General features: G+C 38.1%; 1 protein-coding gene across 2 annotated transcripts in view; it reads right to left on the bottom strand.

The window, feature by feature from the left end:
- The window catches only part of smpd3 (sphingomyelin phosphodiesterase 3), a 43535-nt gene that overhangs the window by 22623 nt on the left and 941 nt on the right, over positions 1-19971 (bottom strand). The window lies entirely within an intron of this gene.

Genomic DNA, 19971 nt, shown 5'->3' with positions numbered 1-19971 from the left:
GGGATCTCTGGCACTGCTCTGGCCTGGTTCTCCTCCTACCTCTCCAACCTATCTTACCAGGTAACGTGGCGTGGAGCAACCTCCACACCTCACCCTCTCTTAACTGGAGTCCCCCAAGGGTCAGTCTTGGGTCCTCTCCTGTTCTCTCTCTACACCCGCTCCCTGGGCCCCCTCATCGCATCCTATGGTTTCTCATACCATTTATATGCTGATGATGCTCAGATTTTCCTCTCCTTCCCCACCTCTGACTCCACCATCTCCTCCCGTATCTCTACCTGTCTGTCTGCTATTTCCTCCTGGATGCACTTGCATCACCTCAAACTCAACCTCTCTAAATCTGACCTCCTTTTCTTTCCCTCCTCCTCCCCCTCCTCTGATCTCTCTATCTCTGTTCCTCTGGAATCTACCACACTCTCTCCCTCTTCCTCCGCTAAGAATCTTGGAGTCACCCTGGACCCCTGCCTCTCTTATTCCCAGCACATCTCCACTCTGGCACGCACTTGCCGATTCTTCCTGAGCAACATCCGAAGAATCCGACCCTTCCTCACCAACTATGCTACCCAGCTCCTGGTCCAGGCCCTGGTACTCTCCCGCCTAGACTACTGCAACTCCCTCCTGGCTGGCCTCCCTGCGTCCGCCACCCGTCCGCTCCAGCTCATCCAGAACTCTGCTGCCCGCCTGGTGTTCTCTCTGCCTCGCTTCGCCCACGCTACTCCACTACTCCGCTCGCTCCACTGGCTCCCGATCACCGCTCGCATCCAGTTCAAGACTCTTGTACTAGCCTACAGATGCCTTGACCAGACTGCACCCAGCTACCTCCAGACCCTCATCTCTCCCTACACCCCCACTCGACCTCTCCGCTCCGCCTACACTAGAAGACTGGCTCTACCTCCGCTACGCTCCCCTGCCTCCAGAGCCCGCTCCTTCTCCACCCTTGCTCCGCATTGGTGAAATGACCTTCCTACAGATGTCAGGACTGCCCAGTCCCTGACCACATTCCGGCACCTCCTTAAGACTCACCTCTTCAAACAGCACCTGTAGAACTCCTCTGTTTGTATCCTGGGACACTATCACCCTTCATGTAAATGTGCTTTATTTTGCTCTTATCTGCCCCCTATTTTACTGCATTTAATCCTGTACTTCAGAATACTGTAATCTGCCAAGTGTTTAACCTGTAGTACTTTGTATTTAATCATATCCTGATGTAACTATCACTATTATCTGCTGTATTATTGAATTGTGGTTTGTCACACTTGTACTTTGCTTGAACAAAAGTTATTGTATTTCTTGCTCTTATTGTATTACTTGTATTGTAACACTTGAAATGTATTTGCTTACGATTGTAAGTCGCCCTGGATAAGGGCGTCTGCTAAGAAATAAATAATAATAATAATAATATATATTTAGTAGAGGTCACTGCAAGCATAGACACTCTTATGTTGATTATCTCAGTACAAGAAAACAGTGGGACCAAGTCTTCAGAGCTTAATACATCCAAGATGGTAGATCTGATGGACTGGGAGGTTGAGATCAGGGAGGGAGGCAGTGTTGTCTACTGGTTAGAGCTGAAGCACTGGGAGACTGTTTTTATTGTAACAGGTTACAGCTTAAGAATTAGGAGGCACCCAAAGGACCCAAAGGACTTTTAATGCGAGGACCTGTATTGAACACAGTATTGTAAGTCCAGTCTCACAAGTGCAAATGTTCTCTGATGTTCTTTTAGTAATGCAGGGACTAGAATTGAACGCAGTAGTAGATCATATTAACAAACTGAAATTAGCTTTAAAATAATAATGGATCAACAGGATATGCCATACACATATCTGATAACCCTTTTTATTTAGTCACTTTCAGGCAAACATGAAAATACAGTAAAAAACTAAACAGGTTCAATCTTTTTTATTTTTTTTTATTTTTTTTAATAAACCCAATGCACACTCCTTTAAAGATGTCTGTGCTACCAACATAGAAGATTTATTAATAATAAAAAATAAAAATAAAAATACAAACTGATAGCAAATACAAGTGTGGTAAAATATAGTTAAATTGCCTCAAGCTAGAAAATACAACCTAAAGTTTCCACCTCAAAAAAAGCGAACAGCTATAACTCTAAATATCTTCTCAAAGCAATTTACAGTATTAAAACACACTCCAGACCAAATAAGTATGATTCCAGTAAACGTGGGCCTCGAAAGGTGAATTCTAATTAAAAGGTAATGCTATTTAAATTCTCTGGTGAGTAGATTCAGAGGCTGGGGACTTATGGAAGTGTGTTTACGATCAGTCTCAGGGGAACAGGTGCTTTCAGTGACGGCCTGATGAAATTTTTGGCCCCAGTTGTAAAGGCTCCAGAGAAGGATGGTTCCTGTCGGTTCTTCTCTAACCACGTTACACAGACTTGCTGACAGCGGTGCACAGTGCTGGGGACAAAGTCATACACAGAGGTTCCTGTCTAATGTGTCTACCACGTTATCTGTGTGCTCATCAAGCTGTATCTGATATTCTGCTGTGGTGTCAGATGAGGTACATGTTGTTGACATGGCTGTCTTCACTCTGACAGGGAAATTCCATAGCTATTAACAAGCAGTCACTACAGTTTAAAAGGGCGATCAAACAAAGCATTAGGATAATAAGGTAGCTTAGCTGGCATATGCCCTGCATAGCAAAACTAAAATAGTGTAGGGAATTTTTAATCAAATATTTAATAGGAGGTTACTGCTATAGTTTAGAGAAGAAGTAATATGGAGATTTATTACAGTTATTTATTACATTATTACATTATTACAGTTATTTATTACAGTCATCAATGTCTGCCCGGGGACTGTCAATGGAAATTAGCCTACTGGCTAAACTGAAAATGCAATGCATCTTATGTCATGTAAGTGACACTTATGTTATAATTGTATGTGTCCCTGATAAATAAATACAATAAACAAACAAACAAACAAACAAATGCATAATTAGCTCATTAGACATGTTGAATGTTTGTTGAAACTCACATGTGACTAATTAAGCCCACAATAAGACCTGGAATCTGGGATATACAATATTTGCATGGTTTAATAACAATAAAAACAGCATTGTTTACATAAAGTCTTTCTTTTAGGATGAAATGACTCTGAGGAATAAGTAATATAGCTCTAGTACTAAGCATTAAATTTTTATATTAACCTGCTGTATGCAATTGTCTACTGTGGGTGGATGTTCCTGTTGCCATATAATCGTAATGCAGTGTTTAGCTACTATTGGTGTCATGTGAAGAAAGGGGCAACTACCCTTAGGCATAGCCCACAACAGTATCCCCCAGCAAGCACATAAGAGGGTCAGGTCCCACGGTGAACCTCCGACAGCAACCCACAGATCTCCCACTTTCTTACACAGTGGACATAGTGCAGAGTAGCTTGAGTTGATCTGTTAAGGGAGAGGGGATATAACAGAATCTCTGGGAAAACGTAACTCATGTGTGCCTAAAATTGTAGCTAATAACAGACCTATGAGCAGAGTTACACATTGCATTCCAAAATTCTGTTGGAATAGAAAATCCCAAATATGTTTCCCAGCATCAGTGGAGACCTGACCCTCTGAGTTGTAGGCTGAGGTTGTTGAGAAATATGTGTGCTTCCTCTAGATTGATAATCCATTTCCTCTCTCCGTGGTATTCAAATCTCAGGCGAACTGTGGACAGTAGAGCGCATTTCATGTTGTTGTCCCTCAGTATCTGCTTGACTACCAAACTGCCATCATTTCTTCTGTACTGCCACCGGTGTCAGGGAAAATATTAGATTCGTGACCCTTCGAACACCAGCGCCCCCTTTTCCCTTGATAGTCGCAGTACCCTCTACTTCTCTGGAAATCTTAACAATGCCATAATTACAGGGCTTTCGTCTGCCTTTAGCCAGGGCAGCAAAGATTGTGTGCTTACTGCAGCTCAATACATGCAGGGCTGTGCCAAACAAATGGGTGAAAAATGTTTAAACAAAAAGAGGTTGGTCGATTTCCCTGATTCCCCAGGTAGACCTATAATTCTCAAATTCAACCTCCTGTTTCATAGACTTCCAATTGAAAATCAATCCCATTTGCCTGAACTTCCCCGGCACTGATTTAGTGTTATGCTTCTTCAGCTCGGTTTGATAAAGATGTAACTTCCCCATGTAAAGCTCGGAATGCTGTATGCAAATCAGAGATTTGTTTGGAAAGTCCTTCTGTTGCAGAAGTAATGTCTCTCATTAGATCTCCCAAGCTACAATCGTCAGCTCCAACGCCAACATCAGCTTTCTCAGGCCATATTGGCTGTAGATTCCCATTCAGAGCTCAGCACATATTTTGTTGTTTGGCTTTTCTTTGAGCAGGCTTTGTATATCTTGGCTCATCTGCGGCACAAATGTCTTAAGTATGTACAATCGTTTGTTTATTATTTATCAAAAATAATTATTGTTTATTGTTTAATAAATGTTGGCTCTGTGTTTGAACAGATACAGAATATCTTTCAGTATCATTTGAATATCTTTAACTATAAACTAGTAAGCAATGGACACTTTAAATATTTTATGTATTTAATAGGAAAATTCATCTGAACAAATTGATCACTGCCTTCTAATTATAGTCATTCATTTCTTATTGACTTCACTTGCTTTTCTGACTGTATGTTGTTGTTTGTATACAAAAAACAACATAAAGATGAATATATATTATTTTTAATAAATTACTGACCTCAATTTGACCTCAATTCATCAGCAGCTCTTCAGTTGTAGTTTTCAGCCATATACTGATATTAAACCGAGGCTGGATCAGTTTCATTATATATACTGTATGTAAATACCAGATAGTGAACAGGTACGAGGGATCTCTGTGTCTGTCTGGCAATACAAAGCTGCACACTATGTCATGTAGTATCTTACTTCTACATTGAAATGTGTCTGAAGTTTGGGTAACTTGGAAAGTAACTAGCACTGAGCTGCTGCCAAACTCAGGACAAACATCTTTAACACCACGTTTATGATCAAATACTGTACTGTTCATGTTATTAGGGTTAATGAATGATTTAAACTTCTTATTTAAGCTCTGGGACCAATTATTTGGAATGACACATACCAACTGATACAAATTTTATCTTGAACTTTAACACACCAGTTTATAATTAAACAAATGTTATTTTTGCAAAAATGTAGTTTATTGTAAATTGTAGTACCTACACAATGACAGTATTACAATCAAAACCGACAATCTTAACCACGATGCTGCAGCAGCAATGCAAAGCAAATGCAAATGATCAGTATCACAGAGAGGCACAGGCTGAGGTGACTCTGTTTGTCAAACTGAGCACAACTGTAGCCAATCCCATTGTAGCTAATGGCCTTTTATGGTATTATCCACTGTAAAGGCGCAGCAGTTTTTTATTGGCATGAAATTGAAGAAGACAATTGTTGTCACCAATTGGTTTAAATATGGTATAACCAGTATATCAGTACTGTATATCCCTTATAAAAGTTTACCACAATTTTTTTGCATGGTAGTTTTGCAGTTTTACCATGCTTTTCCCATGGTTATACTATGCATTTACCATAATTTACCCTGGTTTATTATTATGCTTTAGCATACCTTGCTATTTTTTTTACAATGCTTACCTATGCTTTCAGTAGGCTTTATTACACTTTGCTATGCTTTTACTACAGTAAACTTTTTATAAAGGCTGTAACTCTACTGTGACCTTTGTCAAACACATTTAAGTGAGTTCACTTTACTGCATCAAGTTACACAATAGCTTCTCAATAGCTTTATGCACCAATAGCTTTATGTCTTTTAAATGTTGCATTGTATACCTAATGATAAAGACCTTCCTCCATGTTGAGGATTGCCTGGAAAGGTTAAAAGGTATTGTTTGTTTCCTAATTTGACTCTGTGTTTTAACTCCACCCTCATAGCTCCACCACATCACTAAACTGAACTGAAAAAAAAACTAAACACATTTCAGATCACTGCATCACAGATAGATGGAAAAACAAATGCAGTATCTTTACAGTCACAATATCACTGAAGCAAATTGTTATTACATTTTGACTACTGTTTGTGGCTACACTGATACTCTAGACCTACACTTGCTTTGTGTAATGTAGCTGACCTTTCTGTCACTTTGTTTGCGTTTCAGCCCTGCCAGTGACGCTAGTCCTAGCTCACTCCAGGGATCTCTATTGCCATGGTTACCGCAGTTCCAAGCTCTTAGTTACTGTCTCTTTGTTGATAAGAATTCAGATAAATGCGATGGTATTAAATAATTCGTCCCTGTAAAAAACAAAACAGAAAATGCAGTGTGGCCTACAGCAAATGAGCTAAGAGGCTGTGTGCCCTATTGGTTAGAGCTGAAGCTCTAACCAATAGTTCATAGATGTGTAGCTTCTTGTAAAACATTCTTTACACACTTCAGTTCCAAGATGCTCCTGTCTCCCAAGCTGGCTAAAAGCACAGAACCCCCTTAACACTTGAGTAAACCCATTTGCAAGGTTTCTATGAAGAAACCCTGGTGTGTGCTTCAAATCTTAATAATACTAAATACATGATTAAGTCTCGAAATGTATTAATATGTGGTTTTACATAAAAAAATACATTGACTAATATGGCATTAAATCCTATAATAATGTTGCTGGTGTTTATTGACACACCTAGTATCATTACTACATACAATAAAAACACAGCTTAATACCATATAACGGGAAATTTTGGCGGGGAATTTATTTTGGCTTTGTTGGCGGTTTTGATTGGATCGCCAATAATTCTTCCACCAATCATACTGTGGCATACAGTGAGTGATCCTGGCCTCTGACAGACTGGGCAAGGGAAAGAATGTGTTGACTGTCAAAGTGAATATGAGAATATGAGAATGTGATGAAGTCAATTTGCTTGAAAAATTAAAAGCAAACCCGACATTTACATCAATGGATTTAGAAAATCTGGAATTTATGATGCGATCAGGAACTCCGAGGCTGTGTAAACTGCCCCTACTACTGTGGTACCTGTATGACTGCTCTTTTTTTATGTTAAACAGTTTTGTGTTATTTTTTTTTACAAGGGGTTAATTAAGTACTGTAACAGCCAAAATAGTTTATTCCAGTCTGTAACAAAAGCCAATTTGCTTTGGAATGTTATTGTCAATTCGTTGTAGATCCTATTAAGGCACCCACAGTGCAGGTATCACAACATCCCTAAACAATATGTTAGAGTAAATTAGTTCTGCACCATATAAAAATGAGTTGATTTTGCCAGTGCTTGCTAGTCTGTTAACTAGTTTTAAATTTAAAGCATTTTAGTTTTGGATTTATTGTTAAAGTTTTCACACGTGGCAATACTGTCCTACAATTACTACATGATACTGTGATCATTCCACTGTGTTATTTTAGTGAACCAGAGCTACGTTTTAAAACTGAGAGTTAGCAAATGTCTATCATTAAAGTGTGCTGCAGCTACAAATCCTTTCCAATTACTGGTATCTTAAAATTAAGGACTATAGAACGATAATGTTGTAATTCATTTTCAGAAGGCCTCCTTTGTTCTTATCCAAGTTGCTGCAGTTACATTTTAAATGCTATAAGAGTTGGTAATGAGATACTGTTTTAGAAGACACATTTCATTAAGTAAACATGTATTTGAATGTTTTTTAAATTAAAAGTAGAAATACAAAACTGTGGCATTTTTCTTTGTAAACGTGCTAAGTGAAAAACGCCAATTCAAAAACCGTCAAAATCTACCAAGGTAGCAAATCCGTGAATTTAATACCAGCCAAAATTTCCTGTTATACAGTACTTAGAGACCAAGTTCATAAAGCATTGGTGCCTGGAAATGCAGTGTTTAAAAACTTAGTCTTAATGTTCTCACCTGGGGTAGCCTAGATCTATTTTCCTGGGTGTAACAAACATCTAACAAAGCTCCTTTTCAAAACTAGCCTGGGTCTTCTGACCTGAGGCTATCCAAATTCTAGCAACAGTCCCTGCTAAGAAATGGGGGCAGTGATATTGCGTGGAGATCTCTCTGTAGTGCAACCTCAGCTGCACTTGTGACAAAGAACTGTCAAACACTGTTGCAGAAGATATTTCTTGTTTTTACAGTAGTCTTAAAGAATAGCGCCCCATGTACTGTATTTCCTGAGGTCTAATACACTAATAGAACCCTGTACATTAGATAAGCCAAATATAAATGAGGTAAAAGGGACACAGTCGGGCCCAATTGTGGAGGCGGTTTCCTGTTTAAGCACTCTGACCAGACATGAGAAGGAAATTACTTTTGGTTTGTGAGACTTAAACTGCTTTTCTCTTGTTTGACAAAGCAATTTATGTCTGTACTTACCTCTGGGCTACTTTACAGTTCAGTGTTTTTTTCAGTGATTTTTTTTTCAATTTGAAAATCCCTTCAAAAGTGCAATTGGCTCTTATTGTTGTTCTTTATGAGTATTCAAGTACCAACAGGGAAACTAAACAGTTGATGAAATGCATAGAACTCCATATCATCCCTTATAAAAGTTTACCATAGTAAAAGCATAGCAAAGGGTAATAAAGCATTGTGAAAGCATGGTAAAGCACAGGAATGTAATGTAAAGAACAATGAGGTATGGTAAAGCATATTAATAAACATGGTAAACCAGGGTAAATTATGGTTAATACATGGTATTACCATGGATAAAGCATGGGTAAAGTGCAAAAATACAGTGCAAAAATACCATGGTAAACTTGTACAAGGGCAAGTCTGCTTTTGGGGATTAATACCTAGAAACAAGGCTTAGGTAGGAGGCTGTGTGGTCCAGTGGTTAAAGAAAAGGGCTTGTAACCAGGAGGTCCCTGGTTCAAATCCCACCTCAGCCACTAACTCATTGTGTGACCCTGAGCAAGTCACTTAACCTCCTTGTGCTCCGTCTTTCAGGTGAGACATACTTGTAAGTGACTCTGCAGCTGATGCATAGTTCACACACCCAAGTCTCTGTAAGTTGCCTTGGATGAAGGCGTCTCCTAAATAATAATAATAATGTATACGGCTAGTTTCACAGACCCTGATTAGCACTAATATTGGACTACTTAATATTATATCAGGTGAGGTCCAAGATTAGTGTTATTCAGGGTCTGTGAAACCAGCCGATAGAGTCAGGGTTAATGTTGGAAAAAGTTGACATTAATATTAAATGCATTTACCTTAACCTCTGGCCACCGTCAATGAAACAAGCAAATAAAGTTTTTCCATTTCTCTAAAATGTAAGTGATTTTTTGGCTACAGCTCCCTCCCTCCTGGATCTATCGATCATCCACTGTGGCACGGACAAGTCTGCGTGCCATGGACACTGGGTAATTGAAGTCTTAATTCTATTAAAGAAAATTGAATTGATAATGCTATCATAATTACCGGAAATCATCTGTGTAATTCAATAAGCCCCCCACCCCCATCCCTGTCCACCCTGCCCTTTTTTGAATAATGATAATTCTTGACAGATGTCATTTAGCTGCTAAAACTCGATTTGATCTAACACTGTCCATTGGACAGCAATTTCTTTCTTTCTTTTCTTTTTTCTGTCTCTTTTTTCATCATCCCTTTCTTTTTTACTTGACATTCCAATTTTTTTCTACAGTTATACAGCAATGGGATGGGAAATAACGTATAGATATTAGCTATGTCAAATGTTATTAATGTATTATTAATGTAATTTCATTTTGAAAAACTAAAATTAACCAAATGTAATTGGGATCAAAGTCATTGGGACCATTCCCAAAACTGAAAAGTATTTCACAAGATATAACCTTCAAGTAGGTCTCCATGATACTTATGCTCATACCAATTTCCATCTCAATTAAATAAGCAAGTCTCAAGATATTTAACTTACAGTACAATGGGCATATGGGTACCACCCAACATATCCTTATCACTGTCTGATATAGGACTCTACCCATCTGGGGACTGGGTGTGTGCACCAGTGTGCAGTCATGGAGCCGCTAGCCCTGCTTTTAAAAAGTACCAAATAATGCTAAAACTGCATTAAAGTGTCACAACCCATCAGTTAGATTTCATTCCAGTTATTGTTTGTTTTGTTATTTGGTGCTGTTCAAAAGCTGTTATAAGGATAGTGGTGCCATAATTCGCTGGGTAGATGTGTGAGCAAAAATAGCATTGAAAAAAGAAAGCAGAAATATATCCTGCAGAGCTTCCTTTCTGTGCTGAAATATTAATTGTACTCTGTGGGAAGTCAGCTAGCCTGCACTATATAAAGTTTTGTCATTGCAGACCCTTATACGTGTCTGTTTTGTGTGTTTGTATTTGTCTTTGTTTGGGAGGGTACTATGATTTGTTTTATTTAAAAATGTATTCATGTAAAACTTTGTCTCGAAGAATTGATTCACTTCAGTAGCATGGATTCTTATGCTCTGCCTAACATTACAGAATTAAAGATTTTTTTGGCAGAAACAGGGAGGCATTCCCATGATTACACTGTTGACAGTTTTTGGGGAATATCTATTTTGCTGTCCATCAGCTCTAACCACTAGGCCTCCATATTATTCGTTCTAATGACTATGCCTTATAGTCATTAGAACTAATAATAAGTCATTCAATTCTAACCACTAGACCAAACAAATCCCGTAGCTCTAACCACCCTCAATTCAAACCACAGGTCTTTCTATATTACAGGTGTGATGTACTAAGGCACAATGAAGAGGAGCGATTTGACAAAGGGACAAACCGTAAGTCAACAGCAAACCTGACATTCATGTAAGAGATACATATTGTGAGACGACTGGTTACTGTTACAAAGGCTTGACATAGTGGGACATCTTCGTAAGTAGCTAGGTACACTGTTGTAGTGAGGTAAAGAGCTGTTTAGAAAGGATCCAATCATTTTCTTTTAAACATGCACAGATGTGCTGACTGCAGTATTAATAGCTCTGAGCAGAGATTGCAGAGAAGGATTATGATTAGGATGAGTAGAAATTCCAGAAGCAGGCAGTTTGCAGACCCATATGGGAGAGGATCTTCATAGGACATATGTGTTAAATATACATTCCAATCCAGATCAGTGTGGATCAGTCAGGAGGGACCTATAGACTCATCTAGCTCACCTTTCACTCACAGATCCACTTAGACATGTTGAATTCAATCTCCAGTGCTGACAAAGCCTCAAGCATTTCATTTCCCTGGGCCTTGCAGTGCTGTACTGTACATGCCTTGTGGACAGACTGTAAAGGGATTCACAATCTAAAGCATATCATTCACAGTCCACTAGGATACACTTTAGTGTATAAGCGTGTGATAGGGAAGATTGCTGTTACAGTGAGTGTGTATTGAAGCAGATTACTTCAAGAGCTCAGAGATGTTTTGCATGATAGACACAAATTAAATTGCACTTAAATTACACATGTGGAGTAGTGGTTAGGGCTCTGGACTCTTGACCGGAGGGTTGTGGGTTCAATCCAAGGTGAGGGACCCTGCTGCTATACACTTGAGCAAGGTACTTTACCTAGATTGCTCCAGTAAAAACCCAACTGTATAAATGGGTAATTGTATGTATAAGTAATGTGATATCTTGTAACAATTGTAAGTCGCCCTGGATAAGGGCGTCTGCTAAGAAATAAATAATAATAATAAACATTTCTTGGCATTTATTAACACCTACAATCGATTACTATTGAGGCGATGGGTATTCAGAGAAACATCCATGTTTACTCAAAAACAGAAATCTAGGCCTTACAGTTTTTGATGTTAGGAAGAGTATAATAATCTAAAGTTAATCAATCCTTGGATACAACATATGGATGAATACATCTTAAAAATGAAATGTGTCAATTGACGAATAAAGTAAAGCACACTCCCACACAAACAGAAGTAAGCACAAACACATAAAACAGTAACACAAGCAAACACAAGGAAAGAGACACACGCATTCACCCACACCCACACGAACACAGCCACACATGGAATCTGCAGTACACTAGAAAACGCAAACGCACACATTCAATAAGTAATCCATTTAAATCGAAATGTTCTTATTGTGCGTGCTGTTCAGTTAATAATGTCAGGCTACTGTATTGTTGCAGGGCACCAGATATTAATTAATCAAACAACACAATAAAACATTTTTATTTGATTGTGTTGGCTCATGATCTTAAAACAGAGCAAACCTAATTATAGCAAATTAGGGGGACCAGGGGGAGTATATATTCAGAAGGGGAAGAAAATGTCCCTGCTCTGTGCAGAATTTAATTCATCTGTTTGTTATGGGAATTATTAGAACTCATGCATCTGGAAAATGTTACTAATACTGTGTTATTATATACTATTATTTTGTATGCATAGTCTACCATTTATATGCCTGTTTTTTAATGGTTTAGTTAATATCTTTAATGTGATTTATGATTTTGGATATTAATGTTATTTGTTACAAAATTAAATATACAGGTCTCTATAAGATCCATGATTCATCTTTGTAAAGAACAAATCCGCTGATATACATATATATTTTTTATAAGAAAATGGTGTTTATTAGGAGGATCTATGAGACTATTTATTTAGTTTTAATCTTTAAGCATCTATTGTTGTGTTTTGTATTCGTCAAATGAATATTATAGCATGTATTGTGAACTTTATGTGAAAAACATTGAAAAGACTACAACAATTGCTACATATAAATACTACTTTCATTGTCTTCACTGTCATGCAATCGCAATATTACTCTACTTCATCAGAAATGACACAAGAAACCCATTATGAGTAACAACATCCTTGATAGTTCAGTGTCCTTAGTTAATAAACCAAGCTGTTTTATAATGAGCCGCTAGGTTGATGATTAATATTGTTTATACCTCTGTATGACACCTGCTATCCTGACATGAAAAAAGCTAAACAAAAACCATAGATTTTGCACACAAAGTGATAGAAAGAGGAAACAGCACTTAAAGCACATTCATGCATTCTTTATTTCTTTAAATATAAAGCACTAAAATTGCCTGCCCCTTAAAATTCATGATCAACTGAAAGGGATGCAAATACAAAAAGATTAGATTGATGCTTACGTAAGCAATTTGTAATATCTTGTATGTAAAGTTGCTAGGAGGGTGTTGCCGTGGTAACAGCCCCATGCAAGCACGCAACAGGAAGTGCTGTGGCACCAGTGAGGAGGGGAGATTGATTAAACTATAAGTGAGATTGTCATGGTTTTGTAACAGCTCTCTGACAGGCTGTGATACTCCCTACTTCATTCCAGACAGTTAATCTGTCATACAACGATGGAAACACAGTGATGGAAAGGCCTAGTCAATAATTTACAACGTGTGTGTGTGTCTATTATTGTGTTTGCAGCTTTTCATGTGAATCTGTACGGCAAAACTACATAACTAACATTAGAGGTATCTCTTCCCAAGATGTGAGCTTTGGGGGAAAAACAAGTATAAGAGCTAAATGAATAGGAAATATTTCTCACTGTTTATTTGGCTTCACAGATAATTCTGTCATGGAAAACTACACATTCTTCATCCATGCATTTCTGATAATGTTCATCCATAACAATAACAAACTAACTGGAGGCTTATGTAGTAATATTAAAAGCAGCTTCTACAATTCTATGATGATTCAATTGAAGAAAGAGGTTTGCAGTTGTGACCTTTGTCATAGACTTTTTATAACGTTTCTGATAACGTTTTAGACACAATTACATGTTTGCTGTACTGCCATGCTACCCAGCGGAACATCTGGAGATCTGGGTTTTATTAATGTATTGGCCCTGTTTGCAAAGCCTTATCTTAAGACTTATTAAAAGGTGACCACCTAGACTACCCTTTATTGGTAAGTTGTTGTTTGCTTCTTAAAAACTGTCCACCAGACTGCATTTAATTTATCAAAAGTCTTTAAAAAATGCATGAGTTAAATCTTTTCTAGAACATGTTCATACTTACAAAATTGTATAGTTAACTTGAAACCTCCAACTGTTTAAAAGCTGCAAACAATTAAAAAGGTTGCATTAAGCTAATGAATAGTTCAATTAAGGGTTCAATTAAGTAATTGAGAACTCAGTTAGAACGAAAACCAGCAGACACAGGGGTCCCCCAGGACCAGGATTGGGAAACCCTGCTCTAAATGATACCAGCATGTTTTTACACAATTCATTTACTATTTTTTTCAGTATTATATTTTATCAGTTAGGATACAAACACAAGAACAGTTGTTTAAAAACAGAATTTGTTGAGAAACTGTATACACTGTATACAAACAAAAGAAATATGTTTACAACATTTCATTGGAAGATGAAAGAAGCTGTGATTCTAGAGAATATATATGGTAGTAGCTCTGGTAGGAATGTAAATGTACCACCCAAAGAATGTCCCAAATTCTAACTGTCAAAGATATAGTAACATAGTAACATGTACCCCATCTAAACACAAGGACCAAAGTGGTTTAATTTGAAAGTATTTGTTCCATAAATGAGTTACATTACAACCCCTCTCCCCCCCCCCCCCACCCCAAACCTGCCAGATTGAAATGATTTCTAGAAATTTCTGAATTCTCATTCACTGCACCACCAAGATTATATAAAATCAACCAACATGCTACTAATTATACTGCTACGCTGTATCCTACTCTGGATTATTATTATTAGGTTTTAGGCAAGATCAGTCCAGCCCTGTCATTACATTTCAGTTTTAAATATAGAAACCTCAATCTCCATGGGTCTGGCAGTAAATTTGAGACCTCCCTAGTCCAATACATAATTACACTATATACTCTGCAATTTCATCTCCACAGTCTAAAAATATCAAATAATATATCTCCATTTATATATTATTTATAATTACACTGAAATTTTTTTATTTTATTTTTTTGGTCTTTTCATTTCAAACAACAACCTTGGTGGACTGCATGCAAGATAACATCATACAGCTGTAGAACACATTAAAGCTTGATTTTCATTTCAACTTCAAAATGGCATAGGTTCATACATTTGCTAACAAAATATAATGTAGAAATAGAAACACTGTGGTTCAGGGAACTTGAACCAGAACTCACACATATCCCATTGACAGCACAGATCTCAATCCAAGGAATCAAGAATTTGACCATAACTTACAGTACAGTATATTCTCAACAGGTCAGCCATTCGGGTGTCAGTACTGTAAATGTATGTTACTACTGATGCGTTTAAACCAGGGCTTCTCAAACTCGGTTCTGGGGACCCCCTGTGGCTGCTGATTTTCATTCCAACCGAGCTCTCAATTACTTAACTAGACCCTTAATGACACTTGCTTAATTAGACATTTGTACTTGTTTTCAACTCTTAAACAGTTGCAGTTCAAGTTACTTATCAAATGTTATAGCTAACTTGAAATATGCAACTGTTCAAGAGTTGAAAACAGAAAACCAGCAGCCACAGGGAGTCCCCATAACCGAGTTTGAGAAGCCCTGGTTTAAAGTATGTGAATTAACTGCAATTTGTAATCAAATTTATAATCATAACCCAAACCACTCAAAACCACTTCAAAACAGGTCTCTCTAATACCTTCAGAAGGTTGTGCTATGTTTAATCTCAATTTGTAGAGTGGTTCTCATGCAATATTGGTGTGATATACATGATTTTCACAAATATTCTTTTCCTAGCTTTTGTCACTAATAATTGGCCACCAGAGGGCCATCAAAGTTATTTTTCAAACAGGCTGAAATGATACATAGAGGTTGGTTTAAACCACATCCTATCCAGTGCCTCCCAGCCATCTCTCTTCCTGCCTTGTGGCTGGCAGTTTTCTCCTCTTGCTCTACAGTTACACTAAAAGGGGAGCCCATGGTCCCAATCAATATCTTTTAATCTGCTGATAAACGCACAGCGCTGGCTAATTTGAAAGCTACAGTAAACAGCAAGCTGTAAAGCACTCTCTAACACATTGACAGCGGTGCCCAGAGGCCCCCCCCCCCCCCCCCCCCCATCCCCCCAGTCTGTGTAATTATACAGCATATGGGAGCTGGTTCAATTACAAGACCAGGTATACCTGCTGTCGATGACACGCTTTGGAAAATATTTCAATACTTTGCTTTGGACTGTGGTAATATGAGAACAGACAAGTTTGTCAGCTTGTCAGTTCAAAGCATTAGCAAAACACTTTCTCCCAGGGAGGTCTTCATTAGCACTGAGAAAGATGAGATCACTGGTGTAAAGTACAAATCTGAACCAAGGCCAATGGCCTGGGCTAAAGGGCGTAGGCTTATTTATTATTACGGCTAGTTTCATAGACCCGGATTAGTATACATCTTGGACCATTTTACCTAGGGTAACATTAGTCCAGAGTCTGTGGAACCAGGCATTAGAGTTCAAGATATATGTTTTAAATGAATATATCTCTTATATTTGATTTTTTCCCAGGCAAGGAGTGGTGCTACAGTTAGTCCACAGGCTTGTTTTTTTGATCAAGTTCAGTTTATTCCAGTTTAAATTCCCCCAGTTAGATTTTTAAACTTAGAACTCAGTTAGCTCCAGGATTCTTACTGTAACTGATCTGACTCGGAAACAGCGTTCACTTGGAAGATATTAAGCAGGTTTAAGAAAAGTTCAGACAGAGCAAGCTGTATGTATAACACATATGGTAACAGTAGAAAACGTCATTTTACATTCAATACAGTACCTTCAATAAGTCAGTGTCAATAATAAAAAAAAAACTTTACAACAGGTAAATGCAAACAGCTGGTAAAAATGTGATTTAAGAAAATTAATGCATAAATATAGGTGTTCAAATGATTCTATACTTAGGGCTTAATTCTTCACCTATTTTCAAGATACCCCGAAACGCAGTTTTTTTTTGGGGGGGGGGGGGGGGGGGGGGCGGGGGGTCATTCGCTTTTTACATACTGTATGAAATTATTGTTTTCGGTTACTTTCCAAAATGCTTGGCCTTTTTTTTCTGTCACAATAAGTATAGTAACTCGACAGTACTTGTACACTTAAGTTGTACCTTCTTTCCTTATGGTCACAGGCACATTCTTCTGGGATTTTTGTATGTCTAGGAGTTTTTTTTTTACATTTCATCACAATTTGCAATTTTAACTATTTAACTGTAATATAGCTTTAAATCCCGCAAACAAGTCTCCGTTCCGCTGGGAAAGGTAGTTTGTTTTTGTTTTTTGTAATAGTTTTTTTTTTTTAAGGGAAAGGTGTAAAGTCAGCATAAATTTAGTAACCATTTCCAGTGTTTTTTGGCTATCCACCAATTTCTTTTTTTGTATCAAGGGGGTTTTATTGGTTTTTATCAGATGCCCTATCTACACTGTCTATACTGATCATGGGAACTAGGAAGTGTATCGCTATAAACAGAAGTCCAGGTGCTGCTCATGGAAACACATAAATCTGATCATCTCACAAAAGCTTCTCTGCAATTTATGTAGCCGGGCAAGCATGTATCACTTTGAATTGCCATTAAGGGTCCTGCACTTCTTATAGTACAGCACCTATGCCATGCCTCAATAACACTCAGGCATTACTCTATCTAACCTGCTGGAGACCTGTTCATTGTCAATTCATTCTTCTTTACCTTGATGCACATGACTCTAAAAGTCTTGTCTCCAATTAAAACACAGCAAGTGACTAAAAACTATCTACCAGTTTACAATAAATACTATAAACCATGATAACATCTTATTATTCCATAAGTTATCCCTAACTGACTGACTATTTAGGCACATAAATAGGAGGGGTTAGGGGAGCCTTGTTAAAGTTTTTTTTAAAAATCCTACAAGAGATCAATAAAGTCAACCCCAGTTAGTATTTCAAACTTAGCTCAGAGACCAGGACCAGGGGACACATTGGAAGTTGAGTGGATGTAAGAGGCAGTGTTGTGTGATGCACTACTGCACTACCATGACCTTTGTTCGTGAGATAAGATGATGTTAAAAACTCTATAACCAGGAATTCAGACAAGCTCTTATGAATAGTGGTTACGATGCTCGCTTGTGGTGTGTGCTTGCAGTGTGTGCTTGCAGTGTGTGCTTGCGGTGTGTGCTTGCTGTGTGTTTGCCAGTCCACCACTGTTAAATTTGTGTTGTGACTCAAAGGTTAAAGGAATGCCATGACTTGGATCTCATAGCCGAGGTTACAGGGGGAAGAGTGTAACAGACAGGCAATGCTTTGTGATGATCTCAGCCCCCCCCCCCCCCCTTACAGATTCTGAACCCTTCTGGTGAGATGAGATAACATTAAAAGATCTATAACCATGAATGCAGATAAGCCTGGCTCTTTTGAACAGTGGTTAAGACGTTTCCTTACTGAGATCATGGATGATGGCTCGCACCACTGTTACACGGAAACACTTTTTCACACAGAAAGTGGTTAGTGTACAGAATAGGTTGCCAAGCCATGCTGTTGCTGTAAATATTTCATGGATTGCTCAGCAGTTCCTTTTAGGAAATGGACAAGCATTGATGGGCCAAATGGCCTCCTCTCATTTGTAACTTTTCTTGTGTTCTTATAATATGAATCTGTTTGCTTTGTGCCTGTTTGTAAACTACAGTGCTGGGGTTAGAATCCTCCACTGGGATAGATACTTTCTAAACTGAAGGGACTGCCCAACCAGGAACTAAGAAAAAGGGCAATATAAACTAGTTATTGCTTTAGTTGTCTAAAATATTCAAGTCGTATTTTTCCACTCTTGGTTAATCTTTTGTAAAAATTGATTGTATTACTAGGTGCCTGAAGTATTTATGGCTGTTGGTGTGATATGTAAACTTGTTACATGTCCGACAGTAATAGGTATAGGTAATTACATCTTTATGTTACCATATGCCAGTACACTAAACATACAAAATAGTGACCACAGAAACATACACCAGCGCTGTAGTATCATATTCTACACTTGTGTATTATCTTACTCACAACTGAAGCCATCATACATGTTATTAATAGTTAGACCTAGAATTGAAATTCTAAAACTCATCTGAGCAGAAGTTATGGTGAACCTACCTGCTCAGTATTCAAAAGCAGTCAGTGACGCCCAGTAATTACCCTGGCTAAAAATATTGTCTGGTAATGATTTGGGTAACGATTCCAATCCGTACACTTTATGTATGTACATATAATGTATGGGTTCCATTGGTAATGCATTACTGGAGATATCAGTTAAGTTAATATTATGGGATAAACATTATGCACTCCTCCAGGTATGGTGCCAGATCCAAGCAGTATAAAACCAGCAGTTTAACAGCACTGCATCAAATTAGAGCAAACTAATGTAATAAGATGTTTCCAGTTTAAACAGGAATAACAAACCACAGTTTATTATGATATTCTTAATGTGACCGTTTTAAAAAAACGACCTTCTGCACTATTGTCATTGCCTATAGCTGGGTTGCTTGTTATGTGGTCGTTTCACACCCCTCCTGGAACCTTTCTGACCCAAGGAGGCTCCCACCACACTTTAAGAACCCCTGTAGTAGAGTTCAAACAGATGAAACAGCTTAAAACACGTTTTAAAGTATAGTATATATGTCCCCTGCTTAGTGCTTGTGTAATACAATAGTAGCCAACAAACAATTGAGCCAGATCGACATATGCTTTATGCTGTGACTAGGATTCCAAACGGGTTAAAAGCGAAGACACGTAACGAGAAATACACGAGTAAAAGACTAAGGAGGACCCACAAGTCGAGGAGAAACGCCCAAATCGAACGGAGAAAGACAATGCAACTACATTTTCTGGGAGCTGGGCGTGCACGCCTGGCATCGAGTTCCCATCCCAGCTTGCAACTATCAAATATTGATCCATAAAAAGCACAACATTGATATCGAGTGACTGGTAATGTGAATTTTACTTATTACTCGTTAAAATGATTCATGCATATTTCGTAGCATGAAGCAGTTTTGTGCCGTATACATTTGTAGCAGCAGCATCCTAAAAACAAAGTAAAACAAAGGACTAAATTGAAATTGTAACGCGAAGACTCACTGGTTTGTTTTCCCAAATATATTTGCTTTTCCCCCCTAGAG

This window comes from Acipenser ruthenus, chromosome 19 (genome assembly GCF_902713425.1).
Source record: "Acipenser ruthenus chromosome 19, fAciRut3.2 maternal haplotype, whole genome shotgun sequence".
Lineage (NCBI taxonomy): Eukaryota > Metazoa > Chordata > Actinopteri > Acipenseriformes > Acipenseridae > Acipenser > Acipenser ruthenus.
Note: the sequence above shows the minus strand (reverse complement) of the source record. Positions and strands in the feature narration are given on the sequence as shown.